Raw genomic sequence first — 22,040 nt, 5'->3', positions numbered from 1 at the left:
GACCTGTAATTTAACTTTTTGAACGTTTAGTTTGAATGGACCAGATAGCGCTTTTTGAATTGTTTTAACCAAACGCTCTAATAAAAGAAGCCGTTGGACATAAGTGGACATAAATTCTAAACATTATCGAACAAAACAAGCATTTATTGTGGAACTGCGATTCCTGGGAGTGCATTCTAATGAAGATAATCAAAGGTAAGTGAATATGAATAATGTTGACTACCCAACATGGTGGATATTTCTCTGGCTGGTTTGGGCTCTGAGCGCCGTTCTCAGATTATGCTTTTTCGGTAAAGTTTTTTAAAAATCTGCCACAGCGGTTGTATTAAGGAGAAGTGTATCTAAAGTTCCATGTATAATGTAAATTAAGATTTTTGGATAGAAATATGAACTTTACTGAACAAAACATACATGTATTGTGTAACATGAAGTCCTATGAGTGTCATCTGATGATCATCAAAGGTTAGTGATTCATTTTATCTCTATTTGAGCTTTTTGTGACTCCTCTCTTTGGCTGGAAATATGGCTGGGTTTTTCTGTGAGTTGGTGGTGACCTAACATAATCGTTTGTGGAGCTATCACTGTAAAGCATTTTTGAAATCAGACACTGTGGCTGGATTAACGAGAATTGTATCTATAAAATGGTGCCTAATACTTGTATGTTTGAGAAATTTGATTTATGAGATTTCTGTTGATTAGATTCCGCTAGTAGAACCCCAGTCCTAGACAGGTGAAAGGCTGTCTTCCACTCGTCTCCTTCCCATATCTGAACCAGATGGTAGGTGTTCCAAAGGTCCAACTTTGAGAAGACGGTTTATCCTTGAAGAGGTTTGAAAGCCTAGGAGATGAGTGGTAGAGGGTAACTGATTTTAACCATGATGTCATTTAGGCTTCGTTAGTCGATACACAGGTGCAGGGTTTTGTCCCTCCACAAAGAAGAACCCTGCGAAGGCGGTAGAAGCAGATGGACGGAGTCCTCAATGTACTGCTCCATAGCCTTGGTCTCCATTTCGGCTGTAGTGTTATGGCGCGCGTGGATGAGAGCGCGCACTTCGTTATTTATCTCCGGTAATGAACATACTATTCTCCGTTTTTAACGTTTCATTTATTTACATATTAGTGTACCTGAGGATTGATTAGAAACGTTGTTTGACTTGTTTGGACAAAGTTTATTTGTAACGTTTGGGATTAATTTTGTATGTATTTTGAACGAGGGAAACCGGTGGATTATTGAAAGAAGCGCACCAACTAAACTTACTTTTTTGGGATATAAAGAAGGACTTTATCGAACAAAACTACCATTTGTGATGTAGCTGGGACGCTTTGGATTGCAAACGGAGGAATATCTTCAAAGTCCTTCTTTATTTATTTTATCACTATTTCTGAGTTTCTTGATGCATCTTCTTGGTTGGAAAATGTTTTTAATGCGGGGCGCTGTCCTCAGATTAATCGCATGGTATGCTTTCGCCGTAAAGCCTTTCTTTGAAATCTTAAAAGCGGCTGGATTAACAAGAAGTTAAGCTTTTAACCAATGTATAACACTTGTATTTTCATGAATGTTTAATATTACGAATTTTGTATCTTGAATTTCGCGCTCTACATTTTCACCTGATTTTGTCAAGGCCTGGCGCTAGCGACATGCCTTTCCAAAAATAGTTTAACCTTTTGTGACTAGGGGGCAGTATATTCATTTTTGGCAAAATAACGTTTCCGTAGTAAACAGGATATTTTGTCAGGACAAGATGCTAGAATATGCATATAATTGACAGTTTAGGATAGAAAACACTCTAAAGTTTCCAAAACTGTAAAAATATTGTCTGAGTATACCAGAACTGATATTGCAGGCGAAAGCCTAAGAAAAATCCAATCTGGAAGTGATCTATGCGTTCCAATGCATCCCTATTGAGTAGTGAATGGGCTATCAACCAGATTACTTATTCCCTAAGGTGTCGACAGCATTGTGACGTAGTTTTACGCATTTATGTTGAAGAATACCCGTAAGCGGCTACATTGCGCAACTGGTCACCTGATGACTCCCAGAGTGATTCTCTCGTAAAATACAGAGGTAGCCATTATTCCAATCGGTCCTACTGAAAAAACAATTGTCCCGTTGGATATATTATCGAATAGATAATTGAAAAACACCTTGGATTGATTATAAACATCGTTTACCATGTTTCTGTCGATATTATGAGGCAATTTCTCAGCCAAACGTGAAGAACAAACGGAGCTATTTCGCCTACAAAAATAATATTTTTGGAAAAAAGGAACATTGGCTATCTAACTGGGAGTCTCGTGAGTGAAAACATCCAAAGGTAAACGATTTAATTTGATTGCTTTTCTGATTTCCGTGACCAAGTTACCTGCTGCTAGCTGGACAGAATGCTATGCTAGGCTATCGATAAACTTGCACAAATGCTTGTCTAGCTTTACAAAAAGCTAAGCTGTGTCTCAATATATTTCACTTGTGATTTTCATGAATAGGAATATTTTCTAGTAATATTTATGCGTTATGCTAATTGGTGTCAGTCGATGATTACGCTCCCGCACGGGGGATGGGGAGTCACTGGAGGTTAAAGACTGCATTACATAGACAAGATGCAGTGGGTGTAACTGAGATGGAGAGAGCCTGGAAGAGATTAGAACAATCCGTCATTGTCTCAAAATCATCCTTGCATCTGGGGGACTAAGCCGGGTGGGGGTTAAAATAACCCCAGGTGTAGATAACAAAAATATGCCCCTTGGTCTGCATGGGAGGGGTGAAACCAGCCATGACTAAGCATTCTTAGTGTCAGCTATATAAATAACTGCATTTCTGTAAGGGTTAGCATGCTCGGCCCAACAGTCAAGAGTGTTGGGTTGAGTAGCCTCATTATCACAATAATTAATCAATATATTAAGTAAAGATGATTGTTTGAAGAAATGACAAAATCAATCTCAGTAGGAATTTCCACGACAGCCTATCATCAATGAATAGGCTAGCATATTCTACAAGCAACAGACCAAAGACTAAACACACACTTGCATCATAAGCAAAGTGAAAGAGCACTAATGTATTCAGTAGTCCAATAAAACAAGATTTTCTATTGGACAAATTCAGGAAGGACCCTCCCTGATTCGTTACATTTGCTTCTGTTTAAAAAAAGTTTTGCAACGGAATCGGCAATAGAAATATGCCCCCCCAAGCAAGCCAGTGCGAAGGAGAAACAGAAGGGGGCAGCAGAAAAAGTGTGCATATTTCTCCGTAATCCGTCTAGCATGCCTCACAATAACAGTAACTTAAAGTTTGTCTCTTCCTCTGGTTTTATTTAAATTACACAACTTTCCCAGGCCTTTATAGCCTTCCATCTAATTAAGCTATAACATGGAAAATAATATGTTTTGCTATAACTGCACTACGATTTGAATATTTTTTGGGGGTAAAACAAAACCTTTTTTTTGTTAAAGTTCCCAATTTTGTTTAAATGTTTACACCCCCTGGCCCAGTGCTTCACACTGTGTCAAGTAGGCTGGATGTCCTTTGGGTGGTGGACCATTCTTGATACACACAGGAAACTGTTGTGTGAACCCAGCAGCGTTGCAGTTCTTGACACAAACAGGTGCTTCTGGCACCTACTACCATACCCCATTCAAAATCAATTAATATTAAGAATATTAAGAATTAGGAAGGTGTTCCTAATGCTTTGTACACTGTGTGTGTGTGTGTGTGTGTGTGTGTGTGTGTGTGTGTGTGTGTGTGTGTGTGTGTACACGCACACGCACACGCAGTGGGGCAAAAAAGTATTTAGTCAGCCAGCAATTGTGGTAGTTCTTCCACTTAAAAAGATGAGAGGCCTGTAATTTTCATCATAGGTACACTTCAACTATGGCAGACAAAATTAGAAAAAAAATCCAGAAAATCACATTGTAGTATTTTTTTTATGAATTTATTTGCAAATTATGGTGGAAAATAAGTATTTGGTCACCTACAAACAAGCAAGATTTCTGGCTCTCACAGACCTGTAACTTCTTCTTTAAGAGGCTCCCCTGTCTTCCACTCGTTACCTGTATTAATGACACTTGTTTGAACTTAGTATAAGACACCTGTCCACAACCTCAAACAGTCACACTCCAAACTCCACTATGGCCAAGACCAAAGAGCTGTCAAAGAACACCAGAAACATAATTGTAGACCTGCACCAGGCTGGGAAGACTGAATCTGCAATAGGTAGGCAGCTTGGTTTGAAGAAATCAACTGTGGGAGCAATTATTAGGAAATGGAAGACATACAAGACAAATATTTTATTCATTAATTTCATATGTTGCAATGCAGCAATAATGACAAAACTGATAAGATAAACAACTTGTACATTAAATATGATGCTGCTTTTATAACTTGGGTTTCAGAAATAATGAAAATTCATGATGCATGTTTACATTTAGAGGAAGCAGAAATACATATTGTTGAAACTGTGCACTTTGTACTCCCTTATGCCTGATGTCTTATATAGGTGACATTATACAACTTTTTCTAAGAATGTTGAATTTAATTTTCCAGAAATACGTCATTTGGGTCTACTTGGGCAGTCCTAATCAATGCTTAATTTTCATGCATGGAAAATTGGATCCAGTTATCTAAGAGTTCCCCTCCCTGTTGCACACAATAAGATTAAATTCCCCCTGCCACAAGGGGAGTAAGTCGCTCTGGATAAGAGCGTCTGCTAAATGACTTAAATGTAATGTAAATGGGAGTAATGGCTGATTTAAGGTCAAATCGTCAATCCTGTTATGGTAGGTTAGGAGAACTAAAACCGAAGGTTAGGATAATTAATGTAGGTTAGGAGAATTATGTTAAGGTTAGAAAAAAGGGTTAGGGTTAGCTAAAATGCTACAGTAGTCCCCAAAGTGACTTGAACATGGAACTTTTTGTCCATAGCTGTACTCCATCTAGCCACGTGACTGCGTTCAGTGCATATAGTGCATTTACAGCACTCCTTTGAAATGAAGTTGTTTTTGACTAAATGGAAATGTGTGAGTTTGTCACTTTTGTAGTTTTGTAGTGAAGACATCTTTTGTGTTTAGGAACATCTACCATCAAGGGACGAGTTTGTCATTTTCCCCATTGACAATCAACTAGCCAAAATCCTGCCCTGGTCTGCTTAGTTTGTTTACTGTCACAGGAATTTCCCACAAACAAGCCCTTCTGTTTTTCCATCCTCTCTTGTAAGGCTGCAATCTAACTTGAAGTGACAGCAATGGTAGATTACCTGGGTTTCGCCACACTGAGTTCAGTACAATGATGCAAATGACAAAGTGGCTGTCTTGGGATAAATCAGAAGTGTCTATTACTTGATATTAAATTGTTGCCTTGTGACATGTCCCTGCCAAGTTTCTCAGCAGTGCACAGCAACCAAAAACTCAGATGATACAGTTCCCAGACCTGTCATCTAGTCTGTCATGCTTGGTCTAACATGAAATAGAGTGAGTCTCATGTTGGTGATCTCTGAGAGAGAGAGAGAGACAAAGAAACTGGGCTTCAATACTCCACTGAGGCTGTCTCTGTACATAGCAAGCAGCACAGAATGTGGGATCGTTGCTGAGTATCACATTCAAAGTTCATTGCACATCAGAGAAAGATGGTGCACAGAGATCAAATTCAAGCTGTCACAACCTTAGAACATGCTCCAACTCGACTAGCTCACCAACACGTACGTTGCAATACAGCAACACACAATAGAGATGACCTATTGTTAACTATAGTTTTATAAATCAAAGCAGCAACGTACAATACAATGTGAGATTGAGAACGCATACATACAAATATTCTTCATATGCAGATTCATATGCCCTAGCCTGTCAAGGAGTTCAGATTATGTTAACATATGCTAAATGTTGTGAGGTCAGTACAATGATAGGGCTAGATGACACTGAATATGGCTTTGAGAAATGTAGCATTTGGACATGTAAGGGGTAGTGGATATATCCCATCATTATTTACTACTATATTACCTCCCAATATTAAATATATTACCAGGGGCAGATGGTCCTACTCGCCAGCTTTGGGGCTTTCACAGCTGCCACACCTGTCAGATACCTGGACATCGGCCACCGCCGTGTCACAACAGGCGGGTCTCTCAGTGTGTGTGTGTGAATGTTCACATGCATGCTCCTGTATGTACATGCATGTGTTGGTTGGTACCTACATGTGTGTTGCATGTCAATAGTGTGTGTGTACTGTGCAGACGTCTAGCCCCAGGTTCGCCGCGTCCACCATCTGCCCTGCAGCACCTTGCCTTTGTGACCAGCCAAGCCGCTGTCACCTTGAAGCACAGTCTGGAGCCACCTGTCACCTCTCATCAATGGCACACCTGCAGAACCACCTGTTTTCACAGTCTTGTCACGCGGGGCCTCAGGAGGCTAGAGACAGGGACAGGTTTTGGGAGTCACGGGTTGAGATGATGACCTGAATTTGAATGCTGGGTTTTGAGAGTTTATGATAGAAGGGTGAAAAGTGGAATTACAGTCCTCACCATATGTATTTGGACAGTGAAGCTACAATTTAAATTTCAGCTCTGTACTCAATAATTTTGAATTTGAAATCATTGTTACTACAGTATGAGGAAAATACAGAACGTCAACTTTTGAGTAAATGGTCAAAAAGATATGTATGAAAATACCCTCAAACAAAAGACACTATTCTGTACTTGTCATATTGATAATTTGTCCCAGTATAGAGCCAAAATGAAATATTTTGCTTTGCTGTAACAAATACATATGGCGAGGATATGGGATGTTTTGTTGAGCTAAAAAAATAGACTAGTCATTGAAATGTGTGTTATGAATAAGGTTTGATTGACACATTGACTTGAGTAGTAGCGGGCAGAAATGAAATTATCAATATAACATTTACAGTGTGAAACAAATAAAACTCTACAGAATATTATTGCAAATTAACCTCCTGAAACTTGCTTCCTGAGACACTTTCCCACTTTCCATATAACCAACCCGAACCCTCCAGAGATTGAGGCTGTCCTAATATGCGCACTGTACTCCATACTCATACAATTGTGTAGAGAAAGAGATTTTGTCTCACAAGTAATATTTTTTATCTCAAAAAGATGGGTGTCGGGCGTTGTTATGGTACTGAACTGAGTGGACATGTTTTTGGTGCTCTCCTGGCAACTTCAGCGAAATTCATGTAATTTCTCCTTTTAAACCCTCGTTTCACAAACAGCTCTCTCTTGGACAATTTCAGGCCTATCCTACAACCAATATGTGTAGCCTCAAACATAGTCCTCCTAAAACAAAAAGTACAACTTGCAATGACTTCATTGTCCAGACTAATTCAGCTAGATCTGCTAAGCTCAGCTAGCTCCTCACACCACAAGGAGTCCGAAATGGCAACCAACAATGTTGACGACCTAAACCAGAAACAGAGCAAAGCGGTCTTGGAATCCATCTCTGACATGAGGACAGACTTTTCTCCCAAACTTGAAGGTGTCATAATGGGGATTACTAATGTTAAATGAGACCTTCAGGACTATTCCATGCACTTGGACGAAGCAGAAGAACACATTTGTACGGTGGAAGATACTGTTACTGTAAAAACAACAGCCAAAACTTACTTCAAACCTAAACTCACTTGAGAATTACCACGAGGTCAAACTTGAGGCTGGTAAATTTACTAGAGGCATTGGGGCTGAACAAAGGGTCTGTAGTGCCTAGTGTTTTGGCTTGCTCCTCAAGAAATGCTGGCAGCAATAACAGAATCCAAAAGTGAGTTGGCTTGGGGGTGTGGTTTGATGTGGGTGTTTCTTGGGTGTCCTTGCCACCACACCCATCTGTCAGAAACTTGTTTTCTCCCTACTCAATCACAACAAACAAACCTCCTGCATGATGACTTGAATAGGTCAGAGGAAGCTTTGAATAGCTTTGAATGCATTTTATTTTTATTTTTCTCTTGCGTTTCAAAGATAATGATTTTTGTAATAATGGAACACTAGTCACTTTAATGTTTGCCTATTTTGCATTACTCATCTCATACATATACTGTATTCTATTTTATTCCACTGTATCTTAGTCTATGCCTCTCTGATATTGGCTCACCCAAATATTTATACATTCTTAATTCCATTCCTTTACTAAGATATGTGTGTATTGTTAGATAGTACTGCACTGTACAGCTAGAAACACAAGCATTTCGCTACACCCCCAATAACATCTGCTAAACACATGTATGTGACAAATAAAAACACATTTGGTTTAATTTGATAAATGCTGGTACATTTTATACCTTAAGTGCACATTAATGCATTATCACTCAGATCACATGTTTCTTCACTCATTCACACACATTACAAATGTATTTGTACAAATACAAAGTGTTATGTTTGGGGGAAATCCAACACATAACTGAATAACACTCTTCATATTTTCAAGTATGGCGATGGCTGCATTATGTTATGGGTATGCTTGTCATCGGCAAGGACGGGGGAATCTTTGGGACAAAAAGGAAAGGTAAAGAAAATAAATAATCACAGGCAAAATCCTAGAGGAAAACCTGGTTTAGTCTGCTTTCCAACAGCCACTGGGAGACATTCACTTTTCAGCAGGGCAATAACCTAATACGCAAGGCCAAAGCCACTGGAGTTGTTTACCAAGACGACATTGAATGTTCCTGAGTGGCCTAGTTACAGTTTTGACTGGCAAAACTGGAAAATGGCTTTCGAGGAATGATCAACAACCATCTTGAAGCATTTTAAAAATAAACATGAACCAACATTTTACAATCCAGAAACTCTGGAAACAACGGAGGTGTCATAAGGGTACATGTGTTGTATGACACACTTTTATTCTGAGATCTTGCATCACAAGCTTTAAAAATAGCAAGTGAACAGTAAATTCTATTATTTTTGGAGATCGCTAAACCATTACAATCACATTGCGGGACATGATATGATATACCCACCTTTGCTCCCTCTGGTAGGTCCCGGCATCCGTTCATTACCATTTTGCATGATAGTTGTTGGCTGTTTTTCCTGCTGGAAGCATTCAATCCATGGTCAATCTGTATTGGGTTTTCCAGTCTCAAACGGCCGTGGTCCTTTGAACGTATTAGAGGCGATGAAACAACCCCTTTCAAAGTGGCCGGAGGGGAGATTTGCATGTGGAGCTTGGCAAAAGGGGGCAAGATTTGTTTGACATAGTAATCCAAACCCAACCTTGATTAGCTCTTTGTGACGCACTGAGGTTCCAAACTCTGTTTTAGACCAGACTGATTTTTATGACCAAAATGATCCTATTTACACATCAGAATAAATGTTTGACTCATAGATGCTGCATAGGCCATTTTCAAAAGGATTTGTGGGTTTATAGGGACAGTCAACTTTTAACCTCTTACGTCGACCCGGCACGCATGTGTCCCATCTAGACATCTGGAAATGCAAATGCACTACGCTAAATGCTAATAGCACTCGTTAAAACTCAAACGTTCATTAAAACACACATGCAGGGTACTGAATTAAAGGTGAATCCAGCCAACAAGTCAGATTTTTAAAATGCTTTTCGGCGAAAGCATGAGAAGCTATTATCTGATAGCATGCAACACCCCAAAATACCCGAAGGGGACGTAAACAAAAATAATTAGCATAGCCGGTGCTACACAAAACGCAGAAATAAAATATTAAACATTCATTACCTTTTGACGATCTTCTTTGTTGGCACTCCTAGATGTCCCATAAACATCACTATTGGGTATTTTTTCCGATTAAATCGGTCTATATATACCCAAAATATCGATCTATGAAAAGTGTGTGATCCAGAAAAAAAGACCTTTAAAACGTAACGTCATTTTTTAAAATTAAAAAAGTTGACGATAAACTTTCACAAAACACTTCGAAATACTTTTGTAATCCAACTTTAGGTATTAGTAAACCTTAATAATCTATCAAATTGATCAGGGGGGCGATGTGTATTCAATAGCTCCACGTCTTCAAATCATGGTCGGAAATCTCTCTTCCAAAACATCCTGTCGGAGACCGGACGGAATGAGGTCTCTCTTCCTCGTTTGAGCAAGAAACAACCCCCAGGCAATTGACAAGACTGATGACATCGTGTGGAAGCTGTAGGACTTGCAATCTCGGCCCCTAATTTGCTGAGCCATAGACAATACATGCAAGTGGCGCATTGATATATTTTCCACTTTTTGGTGATCAGTTTTCCTTGGGCTTTTTGACGAAACGCACGTTCTGTTATAGTCACAGCCGTGATTTAACCAGTTTCAGAAACGTCAGTGTTTTCTATCCACACATACTAATCATATGCACATACTATATTCCTGGCATGAGTAGCAGGATGCTGAAATGTTGCGCGATTTTTAACAGAATGTTCGAAAAAGTAAGCCCTAAGCTTAAGTGGTTTTTAAGGAAATCACAAATATTATGGATATATTGATACTAGTGGATATATGGAGGCTTAAATATCCTGACCCAGTGAGAAATATTTGGCCTGTGCTGGCCCAAGTGCTATTTAAAGAATGGCTGACCCTGTCCTCCAGTTGTCTTAAGAGATGTGGATGGTCAACACCTTTAGTTGGCTCGCCCTATTTGATTTCTAGAAAAACAATCCTTTGTCTGATTTCCCTGATTTCCTTTTGCTCTAACTTTTTGTTTTGCTTCCTGTCTTGAAGATTAGTGTGGGTTTTTATTTTGTTTGCCTCCATGATGCGTGTTTTTTAGGTTCCAGTTGTTAATGAACTTTGAGTGGACACCCATGTGAGTGTCTTTCAGAACCCCTCATAAAATCCCACCTGTTTCATTTTGGTTGTTGGTCAGTGACTTTTTGTTAGTTCCCCCTTCTGTTTGAGCGACACTATTTGGAGCCGACACAGCAGGGTTTGAAACTGTAGAACCCAGTTCATACATATATATAAAACATATAAAAAATGTAACATTTCAGGCTTCAAACATAAAGATATAAAACTGTATTTTTATGTGAAGAATCAACAACAAGCGGGACACAATCATGAAGTGGAACGACATTTATTGGATATTTCAAACTTTTTTAACAAATCAAAAACTGAAAAATTGGGTGTGCAAAATGATTCAGCCCCTTTACTTTCAGTGCAGGAAACTCTCTCCAGAAGTTCAGTGAGGATCTCTGAATGATCCAATGTTGACCTAAATGACTAATGATGATAAATACAATCCACCTGTGTGTAATCAAGTCTCCGTATAAATGCACCTGCACTGTGATAGTCTCAGAGGTCCGTTAAAAGCGCAGAGAGCATCATGAAGAACAAGGAACACACCAGGCAGGTCCGAGATACTGTTGTGAAGAAGTTTAAAGCCAGATTTGGATACAAAAAGATTTCCCAAGCTTTAAACATCCCAAAGGAGCACTGTGCAAGCGATAATATTGAAATGGAAGGAGTATCAGACCACTGCAAATCTACCAAGACCTGGCCATCCCTCTAAACTTTCAGCTCATACAAGGAGAAGACTGATCAGAGATGCAGCCAAGAGGCCTATGATCACTCTGGATGAACTGCAGAGATCTACAGCTGAGGTGGGAGACTCTGTCCATAGGACAACAATCAGTCGTATATTGCACAAATCTGGCCTTTATGGAAGAGTGGCAAGAAGAAGGCCATTTCTTAAAGATATCCATAAAAAGTGTTGTTTAAAGTTTGACACAAGCCACCTGGGAGACACACCAAACATGTGGAAGAAGGTGCTCTGGTCAGATGAAACCAAAATTGAACTTTTTGGCAACAATGCAAAACGTTATGTTTGGCGTAAAAGCAACACAGCTCATCACCCTGGACACATTATCTGCCTATTTATTGCCTTACCTCCCTTATCTTACCTCATTTGCGCACACTGTATATATATTTTTTTCTATTGTGTTATTGACTGTACATTTGTTTATTCCATGTGTAACATTGTTGTTGTTTGTGTCACACTGTTTTGCTTTATCTTGGCCAGGTCGCAGATGTAATTAAGAACTTGTTCTCAACTGGCCTACCTGGATAAATAAAGGTGAAATTCAAAAAATAAACCCTAGCCTAGCTAACTACAGTTTACATAAGAGAGATAGCCACCTTGCTAGAATTGGTAACATATTGTAAGTTTTGAAAATGTGTAACATATAATATAAACTGTAATTCATACGGATGGGTGCTGGACATCCACAAATGAATATATACCATATGAAACTTAACAGAGCATACTAAATGGAGGTCTTCAGATTTACATACAGAATACAAATGCCTGAGACCAGGTTGAACATAACGGCTAATAGATTGGCACTGGCTAACCTTCACAAGAAGGAAGACCTTGGTTTTCGGTAAGTGGCTTTTTTGTCTTGTAGTGTAACATTTGGAAGGTGCATTGAAACAATTAGCTGAATAACTGGTAGCGTAGTTATTTATTTTCTACCACAGCTAGTTAGAAAACTATCATGCACTAAAGTTACTCTGAAGGGGATCACTAATGCCATTTGGCTATAAAAAAAACAAGGGAATTATCTGAAAGCATTGACATTTTGTTTTGCCTTTGTTTAATTTTTTTGGCCCAACTCTCACACTTCCAGCTCCTTGTATCGGCCGGGCTAGAGTGGGCATCGAGCCAGGTGCCATGAAGCCGGCTTTACGCATCTGGTCTCCAGTGCGTCTCCTCGGGCCGGCATACCTGGCACCAGCATTACGCCTGGTGTCCCTGGTTCGCCAGCACAGCCCAGTGCGGGCTATTCCACCTCGCCACACTGGCCTGGCTACGGGGAGCATTCAACCAGGTAAGGTTGGGCAGAGCTGAAGAGCTCCAGTGCGCCTGCACGGTCCGGTCTATCCAGTGCCACCTCCACGCACCAGCCCTCCGGGGGCAGGTCCCCGCACCAGGCTGTCTCTCCGTGTTCTACCTACAGGTGCTCCCGACTGTCCAGCGCCGCCAGAGCCTCCCGTCTGTCCTGAGCCGCCGGAGCCTCCCGCCTGTCCTGGGCCGCCGGAGCCTCCCGCCTGTCCTGGGCCGCCGGAGCCTCCCGCCTGTCCTGGGCCGCCGGAGCCTCCCGCCTGTCCTGGGCCGCCGGAGCCTCCCGCCTGTCCTGGGCCGCCGGAGCCTCCCGCCTGTCCTGGGCCGCCGGAGCCTCCCGCCTGTCCTGGGCCGCCGGAGCCTCCCGCCTGTCCTGGGCCGCCGGAGCCTCCCGCCTGTCCTGGGCCGCCGGAGCCTCCCGCCTGTCCTGGGCCGCCGGAGCCTCCCGCCTGTCCTGGGCCGCCGGAGCCTCCCGCCTGTCCTGGGCCGCCGGAGCCTCCCGCCTGTCCTGGGCCGCCGGAGCCTCCCGCCTGTCCTGGGCCGCCGGAGCCTCCCGCCTGTCCTGGGCCGCCGGAGCCGTCAGTCATGCCGGCGCTGCCGGAGTCTCCCGCCTGTCTGGCGCTGCCGGACTCTCCCGTCCATTCGGGACCCGTGGCGTGGGTCCCCAGTCCAAGGTCGGAGGCGAGGGTCGCCGCTCTAGAGGCCACGGAGGCGGGCTAAGAGGCGCACTAAAACTATGGTGAAGTGGGGTCCACTCCCCGTGCCAGAGCCGCCACCGAGGACAGACGCCCACCCAGACCCTCCCCTATAGGTTCAGGTTTTGCGGCCGGAGTCTGCACCTTTGGGGGGAGGTACTGTCACATTCTGACCATAGTTCTGTTATTTTATTCTTTGTTTTAGTATGGTCAGGGCGTGAGTTGGGGTGGGCAGTCAGAAAAACAAACAGTTGGTTTTTGTGTTCAGCCTAGCATGGTTCTCAATCAGAGGCAGGTGACGTTAGTTGTCTCTGATTGAAGATCATACTTAGGTAGCCTGGGTTTCACTTTTGGTTTGTGGGTGTTTCTTTCCATGTGAGTGTTTGTCGCCACACGATACTGTTTCGGTTTTGTAATTCACGCCATCGTTTATTGTTTATATTTGAGTGTGCATTTGTCTTTATAAAAACATTATGGACACTTACCACACAGCACCTTGGTCCTCCTCTCCTTCACCAGAAGAAAGCCATTACACCATAACAAAAGGATTTACTCAAGACACTCATAATCCCTCTTTGAGATTATGGGTTATTGTGTGTAGGCCAGTGATAAAAAAAAAAAAGCTCAACTGAATAAATGTTTAATTCAAGCTGTAACAAAACAAAAGTACTTCTCAGTCAAGGCAGGCGATGTTACAGCCTATCCCAGGATGACCCGCCACAGGCGCCCAGGTAAGGAGGCGGTCCTGCACACCCGTGGGCACGTAGGTGCAGTTCTGTGCAGGTGTGGGTTCCGTACGCAGGGCCTGCCGCATGTCGGCGTCCATCTCCCACACCACTGGCGCGATGAACGGCGGCATAATGGACGTCTCCTCTCCCTGCTTCTCCTCTGCGTCATAGAGGCGAGACAAGGCGTTCGCCTTCAGGTTCTTCGAGCCTGGCTTATAGGAAAGCATGAATTGGAACCTGGCAAAGAATAGAGCCCACCTGGCCTATCTCGGGTTAAGCCTCTTCGCTGCCCTGGTTGTGGTGGTCCATCCACACCAGGAAAGGGTGTTTAGACCCCTCCAACAAGTGTCTCCATGCCTTCAGAGCCAAGAGTTTCCAGTCCCAAATGTCGTAGTTCCTCTGGGCGGGGCTCAGCTGTTTGGTGTAGAAGGCACAGGGCCTCAGATTTGGAGGGGTTCTGTTGCACTGGGACAGCACTTTCCCAAATCCTACTTCAAAGACATCCACCTCGACAATGAAGGGGAGTGAGGTGTTGAGATGTGCCAGCACAGGAGCAGTGGTGAAATGTGCTTTGTGTATTGAAAGCACTCTCCGCCGTCCAACGAAACTACTGGGGACCCCTCAGCAGGAAGGTAAGAGGCTCGACCACCGTGCTGAAGCCTCGGATTAACTAGTTGGCAAGCCCAGGAATTCCGGAAATAGTTGGTAAGCCCCAGGAATTGCTGGACTGCTTTCACGGATTCGGGGATGAGCCATGACCTGACTGCGCTGACGCGTTGCTCCTCCATGTCCACTTCCTCCGTGGATATGAGGTAGCCCAAAAAGGACACGGACCACTGATTTATTTTTCTGTTTAACATATGGATGATGCTCCAACAGTCTTCCCAGCACAGGCCTGACCAACAAGACATGCTGGGTGCGGGCAGCAGAATAGACTTAAATGTTGTCTATATAAACCACAACGCCCCGTTCCAGCATGTCCCGAAACACTTCGTTAATAAAGGCTTGGAAGACTGAAGGACCATTAGACAGGCCAAATGGCATTACGAGATACTCCTAATGCCCCGTGGTCGTGGAAAACTCCTTATTCCATTCGTTGACTGCACGAATGCGCACCAGATTGTAGGCGCTCCGCAAGTCACAGTTTTGTGAAGTACTGCTCCCCATGCATTTGTTTGATAATGGTAGGGATCAGGGGTAAAATATAGCTGAACTTAATGGTGGCTTTACTCGGTGTTCGATAATCAATGCAGGAGCGCAGTCCCCCATCTTTCTTCTTAACCAAAAAGAAGCTTGAGCACGCTGGTGACGTAGAGGGGTAGATCAAGGTATTCTGAGGACCGGTAGTGGTGGTGTGGGGGCTGGTGCCGGTGCTGGAGACTGGAGGGTCTGCACATTCCTCTCCAAATACAGGATGGTTGCCAGTACGCTGTCCATGGCGCTGCCGAGTCTGGAGAGACAGTCCTCGTGATGCTGGACTGTCCCACGATGGTCGCCACCTTGGCCTTTCCCGCTGTCTCCATTAGATGGGTTGATTATCCTACCAAGTTGTATAATTATAGGAGACAGGCACAGAAATACAAAATAGTTTAAAAAAACTTCTCTACCCCAAATAGAGTACTCATGAACATGACAACATAACAACATTCATGTCGTACTAAGCATTTGAAATGTAACGAGTACTTTTCAGTGTCAGGGAAAATGTATGGGAGTAGGAAGTACATATTTTCTTTAGAAATGTAGTGGGGTAAAAGTACAAGTTGTCAAACAATATACATAGTAAGGTACAACCCCCCCCCCCCTCCCTCCCAAAAAAAAACACTTAAGTAATACTATTCCAAAACATGCATCTTGCTTGCAGTAAGGCAAATCCAACATAACATACCACTGAGTACAACATACATATTGTCAAGTATGGTGGTGGCTGCATCATGTAATGGAAATGTATTAGCGTAAAGCACGGGCAGAATCCATGAGAAAAACCTGGTTCAGACTGCTTTCTGACAGACAAATTTACCTTTCAGCAGGACAATAACCTAAAAAATAAAGTCAAACTATTCACAAAAAAATAGAAAATATACAGACCTATAGTTTTAATGCTGTTACGTCCTGACCTTTATTGCCTTTGTTTTGTCTTTATTTAGTATGGTCAGGGTGTGAGTTGGGGTGGGTAGTCTGTGTTTTTCTATGTTGGAGTTTTGAGTTCAGCCTAGTATGGTTCTCAATCAGAGGCAGGTGTCGTTAATTGTCTCTGATTGAGAATCATACTTAGGTAGCCTGTGTTTCACTTTTGGTTTGTGGGTGTTTGTTTCCCGTGTGTGTGTGTGTTTGTTGCCACACGGTACTGTTTACTTCATGTTCACGTTTATTGTTTTGTATTTTCATAGTGTTCAGTTTATCTTAAAATAAAACATTATGGAGATTTACCACGCTGCACATTGGTCATACAATCCTTCTCAGAAGAGGAGGAAGAAAGCCGTTACAAATGATTTTACAATGTTGCCTATGATCAAGTGAGGGGCAATTGAACTAGCTTGGAATAGACAGAGGTCAACCATTTTCTTCACTCTATATATCAACTGGGAAAGATGTAGGATACAACATTTAGCGATTAGTGGTATTGGGGTAGAGGTAATCTCAGTGTATAAAAGTTTTGGAGTTGTTCTGTGCAATATCTCAGCACACTCACACAGGCAATGATACTGTACAAGCTGCCATCATGCATGTTACATTTAACACAGAAGTCTGGGATATATAACTTTGAAAATACAGACCTTATTCCTGTATGATGCATTTTGCATTATACAGGGATGACTTCTGTATTTTCAAAGTAACATCTTAACTTGATTGCTAAGAATCAAAACATTTTGGGACTGTCAAAAATAGGCTAATGAAATAAATACCAAAAGATAGTTTCTGGGTGGAAACTAAATAATAATAATTACAGTAGGTGTCGAGGGTGCAACAAGTCAGCACCTCAGGAGTAAATGTCAGTTGGCTTTTCATAGCTGATCATTGAGAGTATCTCTACCGCTCCTGCTGTCTCTAGAGAGTTGAAAACAGCAGGTCTGGGACAGGTAGGACGTCCGGTGAACAGGTCAGGGTTCCATAGCCACAGGCAGAACAGTTAAACAATCCAAAAACAACCCTGAAGCTAAAGGCTGTAGTGCCAACAAACAAACACAACTTCCCTTAAAGGCAGGTGGGAAAAGCCACAGAATATTTTGCCTTATGCTCTGTCTTTCACGTGCCTTTTTGAAAACACTGGGTGTATGGTCTTGTGCCTTTTTCTCAGGTGTGGTTTCAGTCTGGCCACCCTCGCACACAGCCCAGATTGGTGAAATGCTGTGTAGAGACCTTCTGGTAGGTTCTGCCATCTCAGCCAAGGAACTATGTAGTTCTGCAAGAGTGGTCATTGGGTTCTTGCTCACCTCCCTCCTTCTTGCCCTGTTTCCCAGTTTGGTCGGATGGCCAGCTCTAGGCAGAGTCTGCGTAGTTCTATATTTTTTAAATTTCCCAATGATGGAGACCACTGTGCTCTTGGAAAATTTCACAATTCTAGAAATGTACTTCTGTTAATGAGATACATTTGAATATATACTGTATGTGTGGAATCCCCCTGGAATTAGTGGATTCGGCTATTTAAGCTACACACATTGCTGTTGTGTATAAATTTAAGCACACAGCCATGCAAACTCCATAGAAAAACATTGGCAGTAGAATGGAATTTATTGTAGCGGGGGACTTTAATAAAGCAAATCCAATCCAAAACGCTATCTAAGTTCTATGAAGACATCGCCTGCAGTACACGTTCTTCAAAAACTCTCGACCAATGTTACTCTCCATTCCGGGTTGGCTACAAGACCCTCCCCGGCACCCCCGTCTGCAAATCAAATCATGATTAGGATCCCTTTCTATAAACATAAACTCAAACAAGACTTACTCGAGCTAAGATCTAACTATTCATGCTGGTCTGACCAATCGTAATCCATGCCTCAAGATTGTTTTGACCCCCCAAACTGGGATATGTTAGGGGTTGCCTTTGAGAATAACATTGACGCATACACTGAAACTGTGACTGAGTTCATCAGGAAGTGTATAGGGGATATTGTTCACACTGTAATGATTAAAACGTATCTAAACCAAAAACCGTGGATAGATGAATGCAGCATTTGCACAAAACTTAAAGCGCATTTAGCCACGGTAGGGAACTATGTTAATTTAAATAAATTCATTAGGCCGTAATCTATGGATTTCACATGACTGGGAATACAGATACCTTAAAAAAAGGTAGTGGTATGGATCAGAAAACTAGTCAGTATCTGGTGTGACCACCATTTGCCTTATGCAGTGCGACACATCTCCTTCGCATAGAGTTCATCAGTCTGTTGATTGTGGCATGTGGAATGTTGTCCTACTTTTCATCAGGCTGTTGATTGTGGCATGTGGAATGTTGTCCTACTTCTCTTCAATTGCTATGCGAAGTTGCTGGATATGGGCGGGAACTGGAACACTGTCATACGTCAATCCTGAGCATCCTGAACGTGCTCAATGGGTGACATGTCTGGTGGGTATACAGGTCATGGAAGAACTGGGACATTTTCAGTTTCCAGGAATTGTGTATAAATCCTTGCAACATGGAACCATGCATTATCATGCTGAAACATGAGGTGATGGTGGCAGATGAATGGCATGACAATGGGCCTCAGGATCTCGTCACAGTATCTCGTTGCATTCAAATTGCCATTGATAAAATGCAATTGTGTTCGTTGTCTGTAGCTTATGCCTGCCTATACCATAACCCCACCACCACCAAGGGGTACTCTGCTCACAACGTTGACATCAGCAAACCTCTAGCCCACACAATGCCATGCCATCTGCCCGATAGAGTTGAAACCAGGATTAATCTATGAAGAGCATACATATCCAAGAGCCAGTGGCCATCAAAGGTGAGAATCTGCCACTGAATGCGTATACATCACCGAACTGCAGTCAGGTCAAAACCCTGGTGGGGATGATACGCACACAGATGAGCTAGCGCCGAGACGGTTTCTGATTTTCTGTTTTTAGAGAAACTGCATGTAGCTCAAAGTGTGTTAGACCTATCAATCAAACACTGTGGGCAGGGTTTCGGTAATGTGAGGCAGAAGAGATTGCCTGGGTTTAGCTAGGAAGATGAGAAGCTGTACAACATAGCTACAGCCTAACTATACTAAAAAAATATATACGCAACATGTAACGTTTTGGTACCATGTTTCATGAGCTGAAATAAAAAAATCCTGAAATTTTACTAAGTTTATTCCTCTCAATTGATGAAAACAAATTTGTTAACATCCCTGTTACGAAGCGTTTCTCCCTTTCCAAGATAATCCATCCACCTGACAGGTGTGGCAAATCAAGAAGCTGATTAAACAGCATGATCATTACACAGGTGCACCTTGCCAGCTTCTTCACCTGTGGAATCATCTGAAATCAGCCGGACAGCTGATGAAACTGTTGCACAGTTTGACAACTTGATCATTTGAATGTTGACAGTCTTAAAACACAGAGCATGGAAAAGCATTGTCAATGCAAGATTGAATCAAGATGCTCATAGACTTGCATAAGGAAGATTGAATATTATTTCAGTCTTAAATTCTAATAGGCAAATGATAAATCAATATCATGTTTGCAATTCCTTTTTCTAAAGGGGTCTGGATTGTGACAAAATTCAAAGACTACAAAATATAAATATCAGTAATGTGTGATTGCTCCATTATAAGCTACTACAGGCTTCTATAACAGCAAAAATATTGAGGTAATTGCATTTCAAAAAGTAGTAACTGCTTGGTTGTAATTGAATGCTGTATGGCATGAATTTTGTAAATGAGTGTATAACTGGATATTGGCTATATAATAGGGATTTTATAAGTGGTAGAACTCAATGTGTTGATTTTCTACTATATTCATTAAACCTACTCAACTTGAGTGTTTGAGAAGGATCAGGATGTCCTTGAAATATTGTCATAATTTGCCATCTATAATTGGCATGTACACAGCAATGGAAATTATAAATAAATAAGCAATGCCACATGAATAAATAATTAGTGTCTATTCTCGTGGCTGTAAAAGGAAGGAAGGCAGGAAATGGCCCAGCCACTGATGGATGAGACCGCAAACTTTCTCCTCAAGAAGTTGACACTCAAACACTGTCAGTAAATAACTCATGAACAAGAACATCACAAACTGGGTCAATGGGAGTCACAATGGTTGTGTCCTTTATGAAATATACAGCAACTACAAGTGTGTGATTTTTTTTTTTGTTATAGGGAAGTCTGCCTGCAGACAAGAGTATGAAGCTAAGTTTGGAATAGTTACAAAAAATATTGTGATAAATCTATCTTGACTGCGAGTAGACGTAGAGCTCTTTATAAAAGCCACCTAAAGATGGCCGACTGGGAAGGAAGTGCTATACATCTTTTACACAGCTAAATATAATTATCTCTAGCGGTGTGCAAATACTCGTACTTCCATCCCAAATAGCAGACTTTTTGGGTATGCAAAAATCAAAAGTTTTATAGGCGGACGGCGGACGTCAAACGTTTGATTTATGACCCTATGTCATGATGACGTGTGCATGCCCATATTTAGGCATCCGGCCAGGACGTCCTGGCGGGAACTGATCTAGTGCTTATGCCCATATATGGGCATCATGTTCCTCTTCTCACGTGTTAGAGGGTGTGCTAATTTATGCATACATTGTATCTATTCCTTTGAAGTTGTCATGATGATTGGCTAGGGACCCATTTGAACTAGGGGATGTGTTTGAACATTTCAAAGAGTATGGCCCCCCACCCCCCTGTTTTATTGATCTTAGGGCTGTTGTCTATGAAACAGGAATGTCCGGGGTATTGGGTGTGGCAGACGCATTATAAATAAAGCCCAGAACAAGACATGCGGCCCCAGAACAGTAAACAAGATTTTAAAAATAAAACCCAGAATATTAAACAGAAAAATATGTCTCCTAGGCCAATTCTCGGAGTGCTATGCGGCTCATGTCGAGAACCCAATGACAAAAGCCTTGAGGATGTTTTGTGTGAGACCCCAGAATGTTTTAAAGGAGTTTCGGGTACGAGTGCGGGACATATGTCTTAACCATAGATTCCTCAGGTTGTAATATGTTAAGATATTCACAGACAGCGGCCCCAAACCCCTTTATCAGGCAAAACCCGGGAGTTTTTCTCCTGCGCTACGGATGAGAGAATGGCTTAAGGTAAGACTCGCGCTCTGTCAAATTGAACAGGCCCTGAGTGGTACAACTCTGCCCGGATATGCCCTGGAAGAACTGGTCTGCGGATGCAGTGATCTGAAGGCCCTAAGAATCGCTTCAATGGCGTAAACCCCTGACTCCAAAGTGACAATTTTAGCATGTGCACAATTTGATTGTGCAAATGCGATGAAATCTGTCCGTTCATATGCATTTTCCAAAGCATGCAAGGATGTAAACTTTTTTTATACCTGTGTTCAGTTTTAAATAGCGTGATTATCATATCTTCATAACACTTATGAATAAGCTGGATAGTCTTTTCCAAAATCGTGAACAATCACGACCAGAAGGCAGATCTTTCCCTGGAGTGAAAACGTACAGAGCTTTGATGGAGCTTGCAAGCGTCTTGGTGAATTGCAAACGGATAATGGTCAGGGCTAACCAGGACATATACCTGTAAGAAAGGAATAGTAAAAAGGTTTAATTATGACGTGTGTTAAAATGTATGTACTAAATATTTTGGAATTAAATCAATGGTTTTAAAATTGTATCTCACCCTTTAATGAAAGGGGATATCTCGTTTTCT

This window comes from Oncorhynchus keta, chromosome 34, assembly GCF_023373465.1.
Source record: "Oncorhynchus keta strain PuntledgeMale-10-30-2019 chromosome 34, Oket_V2, whole genome shotgun sequence".
NCBI classification, from domain to species: domain Eukaryota; kingdom Metazoa; phylum Chordata; class Actinopteri; order Salmoniformes; family Salmonidae; genus Oncorhynchus; species Oncorhynchus keta.
Note: the sequence above shows the minus strand (reverse complement) of the source record.